This window comes from Agrilus planipennis, unplaced genomic scaffold (genome assembly GCF_000699045.2).
Source record: "Agrilus planipennis isolate EAB-ADULT unplaced genomic scaffold, Apla_2.0 scaffold78, whole genome shotgun sequence".
In the NCBI taxonomy this organism is placed as follows: domain Eukaryota; kingdom Metazoa; phylum Arthropoda; class Insecta; order Coleoptera; family Buprestidae; genus Agrilus; species Agrilus planipennis.
Window position 1 is genome coordinate 1,070,724 of NW_020438928.1, and position 15,998 is coordinate 1,086,721.

Genomic DNA, 15,998 nt, shown 5'->3' on the forward strand with positions numbered 1-15,998 from the left:
AATAAAATTTACCCAAAAAATCATTCCGGGAACGCGTCCGTAATCTATTCCGCGTTGTTCAAACAGGAAAAATTTATACATCAAGCAAGTTAATAAAGGTACAGACCTAGATTTTAATTAAAAAAGTCTTATATTTGCGTTGTCTACGACTAATAATTTTTTCTCAATTCCAAATTAGTATTAACTTGCATGGAAATGTTGTCCGACATTTAAGAGTCATTTCGTGAAGGCAAGCATAATAGGTCAGTTTCTTCGGAAATAAAAGCTCTAGGTAGTGTTAGTGTGCAGTCACATAAACATTTTTCAACAAGGTGGCCGGTGTGTTTGTGTTATTCGCATTAAATTATTAATTATTCAGATAGAAACTTATCAAGTCAGTTTTTAGACAGCGTACTTTAATTCTTTGTCATTGCGGGAACGTCTTTTAGTATTTTTTGAGACAAAAAAGATAAAAATTATAACTTTTTTCTGTTAGACAACTTAATTCACAAGTAAATAATCTCGAAAACTGGCGTCCAACATGGCGCATTTGCTTTGTAAACCTTTTTAAGTATCATATCGTCATTTCGGGAACAATTTCGAAAATTAACGGGCGTTCCCGGAATGATAATTGCATTCCCAAAATAGTTATTCAGTTCTCTACCCGACTATTTAACCTTTTCTAAAGCTGAAACCTTTATTTTTGTGCCTATCTTGTATAAAAAAATATTAAGTACTATTTTTTATTCTGTAGTCATAAAAAAAATATTGGGAATCATTTAAATATAACTTTTGGAGATATTATTGTAGGTATTTAAAACTTTTTGGGTTTGTATTTTTACTTTAATTACAGAACGTATTCAGGACATTATCAGAAGTGTGGAAGAAGTTACGAATAAAAGCAAAAAAAAATTAAAACAACAGGTAAACCGAAATAGTGCTAAATATTTAAAACAACGCGAAAATGCTAACGCATGGAAACGAAAATTTTTGGATAAAACGACTCCTTAGCAAAAAGAACTAAGAAGAACGCTGTCATCACTTTAGGAACGTCGTGTCTTTTTCGGGAACGCCAGAAAAAAGTCAAAAAAATTGTGATTTTTTTTATAACTCATTAGTCTGTGCCTAAATAAAGAAATGTACTATTACCCTATCGTCACATGGTAATAGTTTAACTTCGTAATATGAAAAATAAAACAAAGTTTCGTTTTGAATAGAATACTTTATGATATTTACACCATAATATAAAAGAAATCATAAAATAAGTATTATCTTGTTGTCAATTTACTTTATTTGCTTATTATAACATACCCTTCTTTTAAAAGTTTATTTAATCTGATTTTATTATTTTTTAGAAAACGTTCTCGAAATGATGAATATTAATAACAATATGATTATTAAACAGCAAAACTTTAAAATAAATGAAGATTTAGCTTGCCCCTTTCGGTATATTATTAATGAAATATGCATCTGTCATTGTAAATTATAATTACTTAGTAAGTAGCATTTCTTTTTTTCAAAAATTTCGTTTCGTAAAATGCTCACCTCTCTGATTTTGACCCATACCTACATCGTAAAAACTATGTAGAAATTTAAACACTATTAAGTATCCTAGAAACCTACAAATTAAGTTAAAAATTCCCGTTAACCCTTAAATGTTACGAATATTTTTCAAATTGCAGTCGACTTTGTTTCTGAAGTGACTTATTTGGAAATTACTAGTTTAATAAACAAAGAAGTACCTATTCCAAAACTATGATAATTATTGATCCCAAAAAAATGTCCGAATAATAAATAAAATCAATGAAACCTGATCAAATGAATTTTCAAGAATGTTGTTTGTATTTTATTGACAAATTATCTTTCATTTGGGTTTGCAATGACAANGGTCAGTTTCTTCGGAAATAAAAGCTCTAGGTAGTGTTAGTGTGCAGTCACATAAACATTTTTCAACAAGGTGGCCGGTGTGTTTGTGTTATTCGCATTAAATTATTAATTATTCAGATAGAAACTTATCAAGTCAGTTTTTAGACAGCGTACTTTAATTCTTTGTCATTGCGGGAACGTCTTTTAGTATTTTTTGAGACAAAAAAGATAAAAATTATAACTTTTTTCTGTTAGACAACTTAATTCACAAGTAAATAATCTCGAAAACTGGCGTCCAACATGGCGCATTTGCTTTGTAAACCTTTTTAAGTATCATATCGTCATTTCGGGAACAATTTCGAAAATTAACGGGCGTTCCCGGAATGATAATTGCATTCCCAAAATAGTTATTCAGTTCTCTACCCGACTATTTAACCTTTTCTAAAGCTGAAACCTTTATTTTTGTGCCTATCTTGTATAAAAAAATATTAAGTACTATTTTTTATTCTGTAGTCATAAAAAAAATATTGGGAATCATTTAAATATAACTTTTGGAGATATTATTGTAGGTATTTAAAACTTTTTGGGTTTGTATTTTTACTTTAATTACAGAACGTATTCAGGACATTATCAGAAGTGTGGAAGAAGTTACGAATAAAAGCAAAAAAAAATTAAAACAACAGGTAAACCGAAATAGTGCTAAATATTTAAAACAACGCGAAAATGCTAACGCATGGAAACGAAAATTTTTGGAAGGAAGCTTCTTTTGAGATTTGAGGTTAAATGACCAAACAGCAGATGCCACGGATTACGCGTCCATTCCAAACTTAATTAAGCTTAAACCCCCAAATAACAATAAAAGAAGTAGTAGATTCAATGGAGGAGGGCATGGGGGGGAAAATTTTCCCTCTCAAGATCTCTATGGCTTATGGATTACCTCGGCACTGTGTTGTTGAGAAAAATGAATTAGGAGATTTGAGAATATGAAAAAGAAGTAAAAATAAAAAAAAGTTTTCTTCATTTTTAATGAAAAAACTGTCACTCAACTTAAATAACCCAAATTTGTAACTAGAAGTAGGTACTGAATTTTGAAGAATAAGGTAGGTATAATAGAAAATTCATTCGAGAAATTTACAAAAAAGATAATTGTCCCCACCAAAAACAGATTCTGGATCAGCCGCTAATAAAACAGAGGGATAATTATAAAGTCTAATAATAAACGGGAACCTTACATTTTCATCACAAAGCAATAAACGAAATTAAAGCAGAAATGTAAAAAAGAGACACAACTGTTAGGATAAAAATGACTCTGATTTAGGCTATCCCTTATTTTAGTAATTTTTAAATTTTCTACGATCTTACCCCAAAAATACGTCTATATTGTAGAAAAACAATCAGCCGGAGTTAAACCTTTTCCGATAACCTTAACACGTGCCACCAAGCGATTGGAAATTTCAGTGTAAATGATATAAGTTTTTTCGATATTTCCTTATTTTATATTTTTCACTGCTTAAAATGAGTTAAAGAAATATTCAAATGCATAATGTCAATATTTCTTATGAAATGAAGAAAAAGAATTTTAGAAAAAGCTGAACGATTTTGCTGTTTAACGTGGTAGAGAAATCGTAAGTATAAAAGTAAAAAACATTGGATTAAATCATTACTGGATGTACAAAATCGTTGAGCTTTTTCTACACTGTATAAGAAGTGTTTAGACATCAAATTAATGCATTTGAATAATGTTTGCTCATTCTTAGTAACGAAAAAGCTAACATAAAAAAGCACCTTTGTTTTTATTACTTCTAAGATAACCCAACAGGTATGTACAAGAAACAAGCTTTTTAGGGTTACAATTCAACAAAAGACGACAAATATGTAGATACATATAATCAGGACGATCAAAATTAGTATAGTCCACAATAAATTATCTGTGAGAATCAGTATTTTGCTGCGTTTTGAGCACGCCCTTGTTAAGTAAGGAAATGCTTCATGAGAACTACATAAAAAGTGAAAAGGGATAACCGAATAATAGTAAACGGTGCAGCAGTTAGAGGTTGCTTAAGTACGCTAAATATCAAGGTTGGCTTTATAACTGCCTGATTGGAATTATATCTTTAAAAAAAAATCTTTGTTTTCTTAAATTTCTGAGAATGTTGAAATTTCTTTGAAGTCCGATGCTGGCAACATGCTCAAATTCTGCTTGTCTACATCTCTTTCTGTTACACATCAATTGGTGTAATATTATTCCTTTTTATTTAATAGTGTCCGCTGCAATTGCTACCTGACATCCCTTTTCTATGTTTACGATATTCCCTATGACGTCTGTCGTGAGTAAAAGTAGGCGTTCTGACAGCAACCGCTCTAGTCTAGTTAACAAGTTGAAAGAAGAAGGTACAGTTTGTTTCAATTTGTTAGAATTGTGACCTTGAAAAAATGCGCGAAGATAGAAAAAATACACACTAGGCGTAAGCGAGACAGAAATAGCTGGAACAGTTGAACGAGCAGAGCTATCGATGGGCAGTCTTAGGAGATCGGTTAGAACTGTACAGTACTAGACGAATATGTTTAGCAATTTCATAAAACAAAAATGTTTATAAATTAACAATAGAAAACAAAGTGTGTAGAGCGTCAAGTTAATTCACTTGTTATTATTTTTGGCTAAATATTCTTTTAAATAAAGCATATTCTTAAATTTTAACGAAGCAGTTTAAATAATTTTGCAAATGGTACTGTACACTTTTGTCTAGTTCTCGCTCGATGATCGGTTTAGAAATGAGCTCCGCAGACAAATATGAAAGGAAGGAACATATCTCTAGTAAATGCAACAGTTTTGTAGCGGACTATGCCAATTTTAAATGTCCCAACGATAGGTATTGTTTCTAAAGACAACTACCTACATTAAAGAAACTAGACCATCCACCTTGAACTTAACCCTAGACTTCCCGTTTTAAGGCTCACGAACTAATATATTACAGCTACATCATTACTTTTCGTTCTTAGTATTATCTATCAGGTTAAATACATACGTTGTGTGTGTAGGTACGCCCACGTTTTGTATCATCTCTACTCTAGTCTCTTCATCAACGTTTGATCTTGATTATGTACATACGGAACTTGAATATAAAGTTATAATCTTAATGCTACCAGATAGGTACTTGAAAACGTCTTCCCGTCAGTTCAGTCAAACATATCTTGGACACATGAATTTATTATAACCATTATTATGATTATTATTGTTATTATGTTTGTACAAACTACTATAGTTAAGATGGTAATGAAAACTTTCGTCTTATTACACCCGGCGTGGCGTGGGACGCTCTAAGATGGCGTATATAAAATTTCAAATGATTTTGTCGCGAATTTTAAAACTACTCAGGCAATGTTTATTATTTAAGTAAGCGTATAAACTAGCCTTTTTATGTCATTTTACTTTTTCTTGCAACCGTCAACAGTTAATGTAAATTCGCTTCAAGGTATATACTTCGTTTACTTTCTGTAGCGATGTGACCTTCAGTTTGACCGGCGCAAAGTAGAAAAGAACAGCACTAGGCCAGAAAAGGAAGGAGACAATTCTCGGCCAAACTCTTAACCAGTGAGGAGCGTATAATCCGTACAGTACTGCACGGAAAAATTGACCATTACACATGCAGTACAATTGCATTTCTCAAATGTGCTGTTATTGGTACCATTTACTACTGAAAATATTAACGAGATCTTTATTTATATTTGAAGACATTTTAAAGGCTTTAACGCTTGTTTTCGACTCGCACTACTATTCATGATTGAACAAAACTTTTGGCAGGTACTATGAAAAGTATGTTTAATGAACAAGAGTTGAGAGTATAATGAGCTTTTTTCTCCGTATCTACGATTTTTCCGGCGCGCATCCAAGACATTGGAAGGGGCACATCGCTAGAGAAAGTAAATGAAGTATACATAGGTACATAGGTTAAGTTAAAGTAGGGTAATTAATAGCATCTGACGAATATTATATTGAGACTTTAGGTACGTAATATATTCCAGGTCGATCAAAAAGCTCAAAGATTATTTCAACTGAAAAAAACAATAAGGAAAGTAGTTTCTTCTTCTCTACAGAATTGAATTTCTAAAGTAAAGAACCATTATTATTAATGTGATACTTTGAATATTTGTTGCGTTAATTCAATGTATTAGTGAATTAATTTTACCGACTATGGGTAATGAGGAAAAACTGTTGCTACTGTTACTCTCTTATGGGGACTCGAACCTGGCCCTTTGGTTTTAATGCACCAGTGCCACTGATATATGAACAATGTTAATACATGATATAATATCGTCATTTAGCCTTTTCAATGTTACAAATAATAAATGAATAAATGTTCAGTATTTGTTATTTGCACTATAATATGCCGAAAAACTTGTTTCTGAAACATTGAAAAACCTATTCAATCTTCTATTTCACTTATTATTGAAATGGTTCACAATTATCCTAATACCGGCTCAAACTTTGTAAGTTATTAAATTCCTTACCAGTTTCATTGCAAGGGAACAATCTTTAACACTCTACTGTTCTTATACGATAATTACTATAGCACAAATTACTGCTACACTTACTATTGTAACATAAGTTTTTTAACCACCAAATTATAATAACCGACGATATGCTTATGTATGTACCGAACGTAATTCATTCTGCACCGAACAAAACGCTCCACAATATCGACTGCAAATGTATAAAGTGAAAGTATAACATCTTGAAATGAACTTGTCCAAGGACACGAATTCTTGAGCTTATCACAAACACACAAAACAGTATACGACACACTACTCTACGGTACGAACTTTAATAACGTTAATACAATACATTTTGTGGCATTTTACGAAAAAGCGCCGAATTAACTCCGGAAATTCACGAAGAACAATTATTTCAATCAGAGCACACTGCATGTTGTTTGATCCAATTTACACGTTAGATAACATGTGGAAGCTGCCCCGCAGTACGCTTATTACAGCATCCCCAACAACAACTGGGGTTGCGCATGTTTCCGGGTGAGGAATTTTAACAGCGACCCAATAACTAAAAAACAGACCGAAAAATCACTTTCTGCAAATATTCCTCGTTTAATTTTTTACAAGACAGTGCTGGATTGATTAAAAAAAATATTATCCTGCAGAAAATAGAATCAGAAACAAACACAATTTTCTTCCAGGAAGCTTCAATTTCGAGTTATTTACAGAAGTTTACTGGTGACGAGCAAAGCAAGATCAAGACAAGATTATCCCAGTCTTGATAATGGCCTTGGTTTTGCTTATTCGGTCTTCGTCTTGGTCTTGCGTGTTAAGTCTTAGTCTTACTGATTTAATCTGATGCTTACGTTTTTCTCAAATAATTTTTCTAAGCACAAATTTTTCTGTTATTATAAATATTAGATATTTAAGAATCTATTAAAAAAATCTTGTAAAGCAAACTGAAAATTTCATATATAAAAAATATTTCGTTCCATTGTTCATTGTATATAATTCCTAGGAAATGTATACTATACTACTATACTAAATAACAATCGGAAATCTATTACATTCAAGATGTCAATGAGTATATACACGGAGTTAACGGAGCGACGGGAAGGTATTACGTCATCCGATCAGGCGATTTATTATATTTACAGATATAGTCCATTTCAATTTGTTAGAATTGTGACCTTGAAGAAATCTGCGGGAAGATAGAAAGAATACACACTAGGCGTGAGCAAGACAGAAATAGTTGGAACAAGCTTGAACGAGCAGAGCTCTCGATGGGCGGTCTTAGGAGATCGGCTAGAACTGTACAGTACTAGACGAAAATGTTTAGCAATTTCTTAAAACAAAAATGTATATAAATTAACAACAGAAAACAAAGCAAAAGTTTTATAGGTGTGTAGAGCGTTAAGTTAATTCACTTGTTATTATTTTTGGCTAAATATGCTTTTAAATAAAGCATATTCTTAAATTTTAACGAGGCAGTTTAAATACTTTTGCAAATGGTATTATACACTTTTGTCTAGTTCTCGCTCGATGATCGGTGGAAAAATGAGCTCCGCAGACAAATATGATTGAATTTGGAATTATACTACGGTGCATCCTAATAAAGGTAAGGGGCATATCTCTAACTTCTTGAAACGAAACCCTTTTTATTGGTAAAGCGTCAATTCTTTTACTATTATTTTAAAGTGTTTACTGAATAATATTCCAAATAACATCAATTCCATATTTTAGGAGAAAATTTATTTCCCGTCATCCAAGGATCATTTTTGTATCTGTCCCTAGCTCTTGGTTGGCAATTTTGTTTTTAAATTTTTAAATATGATTTTCAACTCTGGGCCTATGACAAGTCAATATTTTATTTCATTTAATAGTTAGAAACCTTTTGCAGATCGTTGGACTCTTCTTAAAAATGTAAATGGGATTGTTCATTCTGATCAAATGCGGCCTCACAAAGATTTTTATGTTGAAGTCCAAGCGCTGTACCCACGCTTCCGTTTTTTGCTTACTTAGATAATGGCACATCAAAGAATTATTTATCCAAAAAGAGGAACACAGAGAGAAGGACTCGAAGCCCCTCATCAAATTCTTCCCCTGGAACGTGTCTCGTTGTAAACAAATTCAATTTCATCCGCAAGGAGCGTCAACAGCTCGTTAAAAGATGTACCACTCACTCTCCTTCCGTCTCCTCTTCTCTTAACTCGGCAGTTTTCAACAAAAGGTGCACTCGGCATTCTTCTCTCAACGATAAAATTACAGGGAAATAACTAATACGAAATATTTTTAAGGAGGAAAAACAGGAGACCTAATATTTCGTTCCCGGTCCTCAAAACGATAACGACGATAATTTGTTAATTTCACTGTTTTCGGGAATATCGAAGAAACTTAATATAATAAGAGGTTAATTAATACGCGAAACGATTTCAAAGACAAAGATGGATTTTATTAATTAAAAGGAATTAAGGGTGCTAATTATAGAGGACGACAGAAACAGAATGGGTACCGTATTAAAGTAAATTAAAATTAAGGTAATGAAAAAGGAGCAGACAACTTTTGCTTGGTAAGACACAGAATATTAGATGGTATATCGAGTTATTACCTTTCAAAAATAAGTTAGAATAATAAAAGAGCAAAATACGTAAAGGCTTTTTTGATCTAATGGCAAAGGAAGTCCCCATTATTCTACGTATACTTTAATAAAACCTTTATATGCTATATGCATAAATAACTACATACATCTCGCAATAAATTATACCTTAATTCGATAATTTTAAGTTGGTATAATGTTACATAATTTCCGTTTAGTTGAGTAGGTCGATTAGCTATTGTATACTTAGTCGGTTTAGATTTAAATAAAAAAGAGATCGACCAATCACATGAAAGATTTCCGAGAAGAACATATTTTCCTTGTTTATACAAATCAACTCCATTGAGAATAATGAGAAAAATTGTTGAAAGACGTACGGTACACTGTTAAATTTGAGAAAACGTTTTGTAGATATAATACAATCGTGGCTTTTACAAAAAATAAAGAGCAACAGCCTAGGGAGATAATATTCTTAAATTCATCATTATCATCATAAGGTCGTCAGTTGTAAGAATGGTTGAACAAGTACTTCCACTCTTTCCTATACTAAGCTACACTTCGCATTTCCCTAAAACAACCCACATCCATACCAATTTGAGAACAGTAATCCAACCTAGGTCTACCTCTACCCCTCCTAACTCCTGTTTCTTCCTCTAATATGTCTCTGACTAGACCTAAATGCCTGAGAAGGTGGTATTTTTTATTGACTTCCATAGAGTCCTCTGTTCTCCTATTATTTCTAATACTTCTTTATTTCTAACCTTTTCTACCCACGTTATCCTCATCATTCGCCTATAACGCCACATTTTAAGGCTTCTAACCTTTTCTTTTACGCCGCAACCACTGTCCATGTTTCGCACCCGTACAGAGTCATGCTCCAAACATACACCTTTAACAATCTTTTTCGAACTTCTAAATTAACCGTTCGCGAGCACAGAAGTGACCTCTTTTTATTAAAGGCTACACGACCCTGCGCTATCCTCTGCTATTGTTAACAAAGTATCTACTTACGTATGAGCAATATTTGGGACTCCATTATTTTATTAACGGTGAAGTAACAACAAATTTAATACTAATCAATAGTAAAAACATTTTTATCGCTAACAGCAATACATGAGGCTTCTTTGAGAGTTACGAGTTTATCATTTGTTGCAATAATAATGCAATTTTCTGATAATTTAGTGTTCCTACCAAATTGGGGATAAATAATAAAAATAAAAATGTACAAAATAAATATATAAATTTACACTTTAAAATTCCTAGGTAATATAAGTGCACAACAAATTTAATAAGATTGTTTATAAAAAACAGTTTTATAGCAAACATACTTTAATTTGATCAGTGCATTCGGAATACGTTAATCTATAAATACACATAAATAAAAATGGACTTTTGGGTGACTATATTTCACTCTGCAACCAAAACCACTCACAAACGAATAGTCTTACAATCAGTGATCCCATCGTGCACTATCATGGTGATCACATGTCGATAGTTATCAGGGTAAGGAAGAGGGTTATATGGAGTCCGCTTGGACTATTTTCAAATTTTGACTAATTTTTAAGAAAATGTAATATCTCCTATAATACACGAAAGACCAAAGCTAAGACTAGAAATATTTGATCAAGACTAAAACCAAGACCAATACCAAGACCAGAACATCACTACCTGTAATTTCCTAATGACCGTTTTAAACAATGGGAGCGAATTTGGCAATACTATAGGAGCGAATTTACCTTCTTCTTGACCTAACCTCTTCAATTCCTAAGCGAATTTGACGACGCCGTTTAAAATTACCTATTAATTAGTTTATTTTATAAATTTGTATTTAGTCGCTGATTTTACAATTCAAAATCCGGCCGGACTACCTTCAAACCAAAGTAAGGGAAGTTATCTTTTTTCATCATCGAAATGCGTTTGTTCAACTGACACTAAGTTTTACCGATAATAATCTCTTTTATCTTCCGATACCCAACTTATGATAAATTCTTTACGAACTTTGAAGAGTTCTTTTGTTGGGTTCTGCGAAACGAGAAATACTTTTGGCTGTTTCAGAATTCGTTATTATAAAAAATAAAATAAATGTTTTAGTAGCCAGCGCTATGTAATCGACGGTATATAAGAGAGTATAATATTCTTAATTTAAATGCGGCTTTCTCACTTACTGCAACCGCCGGAGCGTAAACTTTGGTGATTATGGACGGACAAAAAGTTAAACGGCCTACAGGCCGTTTACCGTTTTTCGGCTCCGAAACCATTTTGTGGACTCCCCTCAACTTAATTGCCTTGTATTCAAAGACGTTTTTGTATAAAACGTTGCCGTGGTAACGCACATCTCGTTTGTTTTGTCCGATTGTTATCGCAAACGCCGACCCTGGTCACTAAGACGAATAATGGAAGATTAAGTAGATCGTATGCGCGATATATGTTCGTAGGTACAACTAAGGGAAATTTTTAAATAACCATAGAGAGATTCTATTACATGCAGGTATGTACATATTTCGAATAATTGGAATATTAGTAGAGTTGTGAGTTCGTGATTATTGTGACGTATGACAGATAGGGCTTTTACTCCCCTACACCGATCCAATTGATGCGACGGACAGCGACCAAATTAATTTATTTTACAGTTTATAACACTGTAAATTCAACCTACTCCAATGGATGTAAACTAAAATTGTTACATAAGTATTAACAGAGGTTTTAATTCAATTCGATCATAGTTTTAATAATAAGAACAAGCCTTATTCGTTCATTTTTTAAATAAATTTGTTTTTTTATCTTCTTAACCTCAGATTTAATATTTTTCTTTGGTTTGTCGGCGCCACACTAACAATCAGACATATAAATATAAAAATATTTTAGCATCTCTAACAGATAATAATCTAAAAAAGAGTTCTACTACAATTATTCACGTCACCATTAAAAAAGGCCTCGTTAATTTCGAAACCAACAAAAATGGCTTAATATGATGGAGATATAAACGACCATTGCATTACTTCTACATGGAGTTTGATATTATCTCTTGGGTTGCACTGTACATTGCACAAAAACCATTCAAAAATGACCTTTAATTAAGTTATGCCAGCAAGAACCTACCATAGTTTAGACCAGGCGAATTATCTCAAAAATCGCCATTTTTTCAAAAAGTTTGGATTAGATCTGATTGTTGCATGTGAAATAATTAAAAAATACGTGAATTATTATTAAACTTGTGCGCTCGCTCACAAGTGTGAAGAATTTTGTTTGTAAACAATTTAAGGTCGCTTTTTGGATGTTTTTCCTGTTTTTCTCTCATACCCTTTTTCTGTTGATTTTAGCGAAAAAGCTAAATGTTAACTTTGTTTAGAATCACTTTTTCGTTAAGGGTATGACGGTTCGATTTTTCAAAGTGATAAATTATCTTCAATGAATGAAGATTTATCCAGAAAACGCGATTTGTTTCATGTCTACTTTTACGACCATTTAAGACATTCGGCTATTATTTTCATTAAAATTTTGGGAAAAGGCCTTTTTTTATAGTTATTAATCCTACTAAAATTTTATTCCAGTCAAATAAATACCTGACCAACAATTAATTNCAACCGGCTACTATTTTCATTGAAATTTTAAAAAAAACCTTTTTTATAGTTATTAATCCCGCTAAAATTTTATTCCTGTCGAATAAATACCTGACCACCAATTAATTCATTAACAAAAAAATTATAAATTTCATAATTGTACCAAATGTTAATTATTGATCCATTATGATCTATGCTCACAGAAAATATGCAGAAAGTGTACTTTTACTATATCGCATCATTAAAATTTTATTCTTTGTTTATTTATCATTATTTTTGGCATAAATGAATGCAGTAGCAGGTTGACTATAAATGCTTATTAAGACAAATAAAAAAGTTACTTAATATTGTTGATGTTAATGAAAGGAGTACGTAATTCCCCTAACTCTAGCCTAACCGAAAAACATCCCTGGAATTTTGAAATTTTTCATTCAGTGTGTACCATAATCATAATCTTCGAGACAATTAACACAAGAGATTTTTGTAACGCATCCTAAATTAAATACTGAAGCTATTAATAGAATTCACGTAGCCCCAGTCCCATCAGTAAGTAAAGTTCGTACACAAATGTACGTCCAATCGGTCTATAAATTTAATTAAATTTGTGATCGCATGTATGCAAGTTATACTTGAGTGACCATGTATTAATGATAGTGTAGTCGGGGTATCGCCGACAACCTAATGCCAATGCAACGCGCCAGTAGCTCTCGACTCTGGAGATCATTTTGGTCGTCAAGTCAAGACGGTAGCCGTTCATTACCGTTGGAGTGAAGCGCGTCTCCTTTTGATTTCGTCCGTAGGTAAAGCAACGAAGAAATAGCCTTATCGAACGGTTTTATCTTCTTTTCTCGACCATGATGCCGCTACTGCTGCTCCTGCTGTAGCATCGGTAGCCCCACGCTCTGTACGCCAGATTTATCGACAGCCGCTGCAGAAGCTTCTGTCACTTTAATTAAGAAGGCTCGGATGGATCATGATAATGCCCATTATATTATTTTCTCTGCTTGGTCTTCAGAACGTTCATAAAAAGAACCCAGGGGCACGATGGTGGTCGCACCGGCCGATATTAATCAACTACACATACCGTAAAATAATCATGATGAAATAATTCGCTATTGAGTTCGACATTTTTTAATAAATAATTTACCCTTTTGATCTTTTGATACATCTATTACAGACACAGATCACTGTACGCGGTCCTGAAAATTGCCGAGTTAAAATTTTCTTAGATTTCGCTCTTTGGCTAGTGTATTTTTTGACTAATTATTATTATTGTTATTGTAGATACTTTTTGATAAATAATAATCTATACGCGGGTCAAGGATCTGGAGATATATGTTAGAGAAAGAAAACAGCGTGGAGGTAGATAAATTAGGATACCCTATATTAAGAGGACAGTTTGAGTTAATATTAAAAAATTTAAGGAATACACCAGGTATACATAGATGGGGTGCAGGCCGAAAGTTTTAAAACATGTACCTACAGTAAAAAGTTAAATAGTCACATTTACGAAATGGGGAAAATTCCGGATCCAACTAATACAGAACTTTTAGTTATTTATTATACAATAAATAAGATGATACAATGTAGATTACAAGTCATCAGACTGTATGCTTACAAAGTCCAATCTATAGAGTTTAAGACTATGGTTAGATCTTACCTATGAGACATCTTTATCTTACACACAGATTTTATAACTTAGAAACCTAACCCGGAAGATGTCTCATAATTGAAGCGAAACGTACGTTGTTGTTCTCATATGTAGCTTAGGTACTTTATACAATTGTTGGGGAAGAAATGGCAACTTATTTTTATACTTTAAATTTGACCTATATATTAAATAAAACATTTTTTACTCCTTAAATTGATTGAAATTAATAGTCCCCCGAGATAAAAATGTTCAGTCTCTCAGAGTCTCTAAAAGCGGGACTTGAGTTTCCGTCTTTCATCGAGTCTCTCTGGTGTCCCTGAGAGAGACTGTCAAAAAAACTGTTTAGCGTCTCTGAACGAGAGACTCTAGTCGCTCATAGAGAGATCCTCATTTCGTATCCAGTCTCTGAACGGGAGACTCGAATCTTTCAATAATTGGTGTCTGGATAGACATGGTTAAAATTTTCTAAGTTCAGCATATTTCAGAGATCCCAGTCTTTCCACGAGAGACTCGGGTCTCTCAATTTTTCAGTTTTATTCATTCAATCTCTCTGTGAGAGACTGGAATCTCTGAATTAACAATTTTATCGTTCGAGNTGAGATACTCGAATCTCTGAATTAACAATTTTATCGTTCGAGTCTCTCATACAGAGACTGTGAGAGATTCATAAAAACACCTAGGCAATAACTGAGAGACTGTGAAAGACTATGAGAGACGCTGAAAGACTCTGAGACTGGAGAGAGACTGAAAATTTTTGTCCACGGCCTATATCTCCATTAAGATTTTCCAAACATAATTGGTTTTTCCTGCAAGTAACTAATCCCATTCGTACAAGTTTTTGTATTTCGAACTTTCAATTTAACATACTCCACACAAATCAATTTTCTTCATCAATGCTTTGCAGTTCCAGTGCTAATATTTACAAGTTTGATACCAGTTCCTTGACTGATGATGATGTTGATTCATTTTCGTCGTTCGCAAATTGTTTACTATATTTGCATATATTATGTATATGTACCTACGTGTGACGTGAACACAACTGTAAGACAGACGAATAGGCAATTGTTGGAAGGCATTTGTCAAGAATAAATGTGAAACACAGAGAAGCCCGATCCATTTGCAAAGCAAATAGACACAATGCCTGCACCGATGAGAGACTAACAAGAGAGTAAACAACTTAAACGGTGGATACATATAACAGACAGGAAATATTTACATTAGAAATGCAAAGGACTACTGGATTACTCCAAAATTTCGGATCTTCAAACGGTATTCACTTTATGTATAGTACCTACACTGCAAAACAAACGTTCAATATACATATGTATATAAATTCAAATCAAATATCACGTAGGTATAACATTATTAAACATTCAAATGCCCCTAGAAGTTCAAAGGATCTACAAAACTAACAGTCATAATTCACTTGATATATCTTATCCTAATAATCTACAAATGCAAAAACGAGTTAGCCCTTGGCACTAACGCTTGACGTAGCTACGTTTTAATTGGTGTTTTCACAAGGGGGCGCGCACTGATGAGAACGAAAAGACTTGTTGAATTGCCAGTTTTCCGTGTGTTCATGGCACTGACCAATACAAACAATAATTGTTCGTACAACTCTCGAGTCTTTTTTATTAATTAGCATCAGTCACAATTCCGATTCTTTCAAAATTAATTTTTTCTTATTGTTTTCTTTTAAGCAACAAAATGTTTTATTTAGGTAATTAAAAAATTTTATTCGGTAACAATGCAGAGGGTACATTATAGAATTTAAAAACAATAGATACTATTTTAGATTTATAAAATAAAAATTATAAGTGGGTGGAACAGTGGTAGATACAGAAGGTGAATGTGA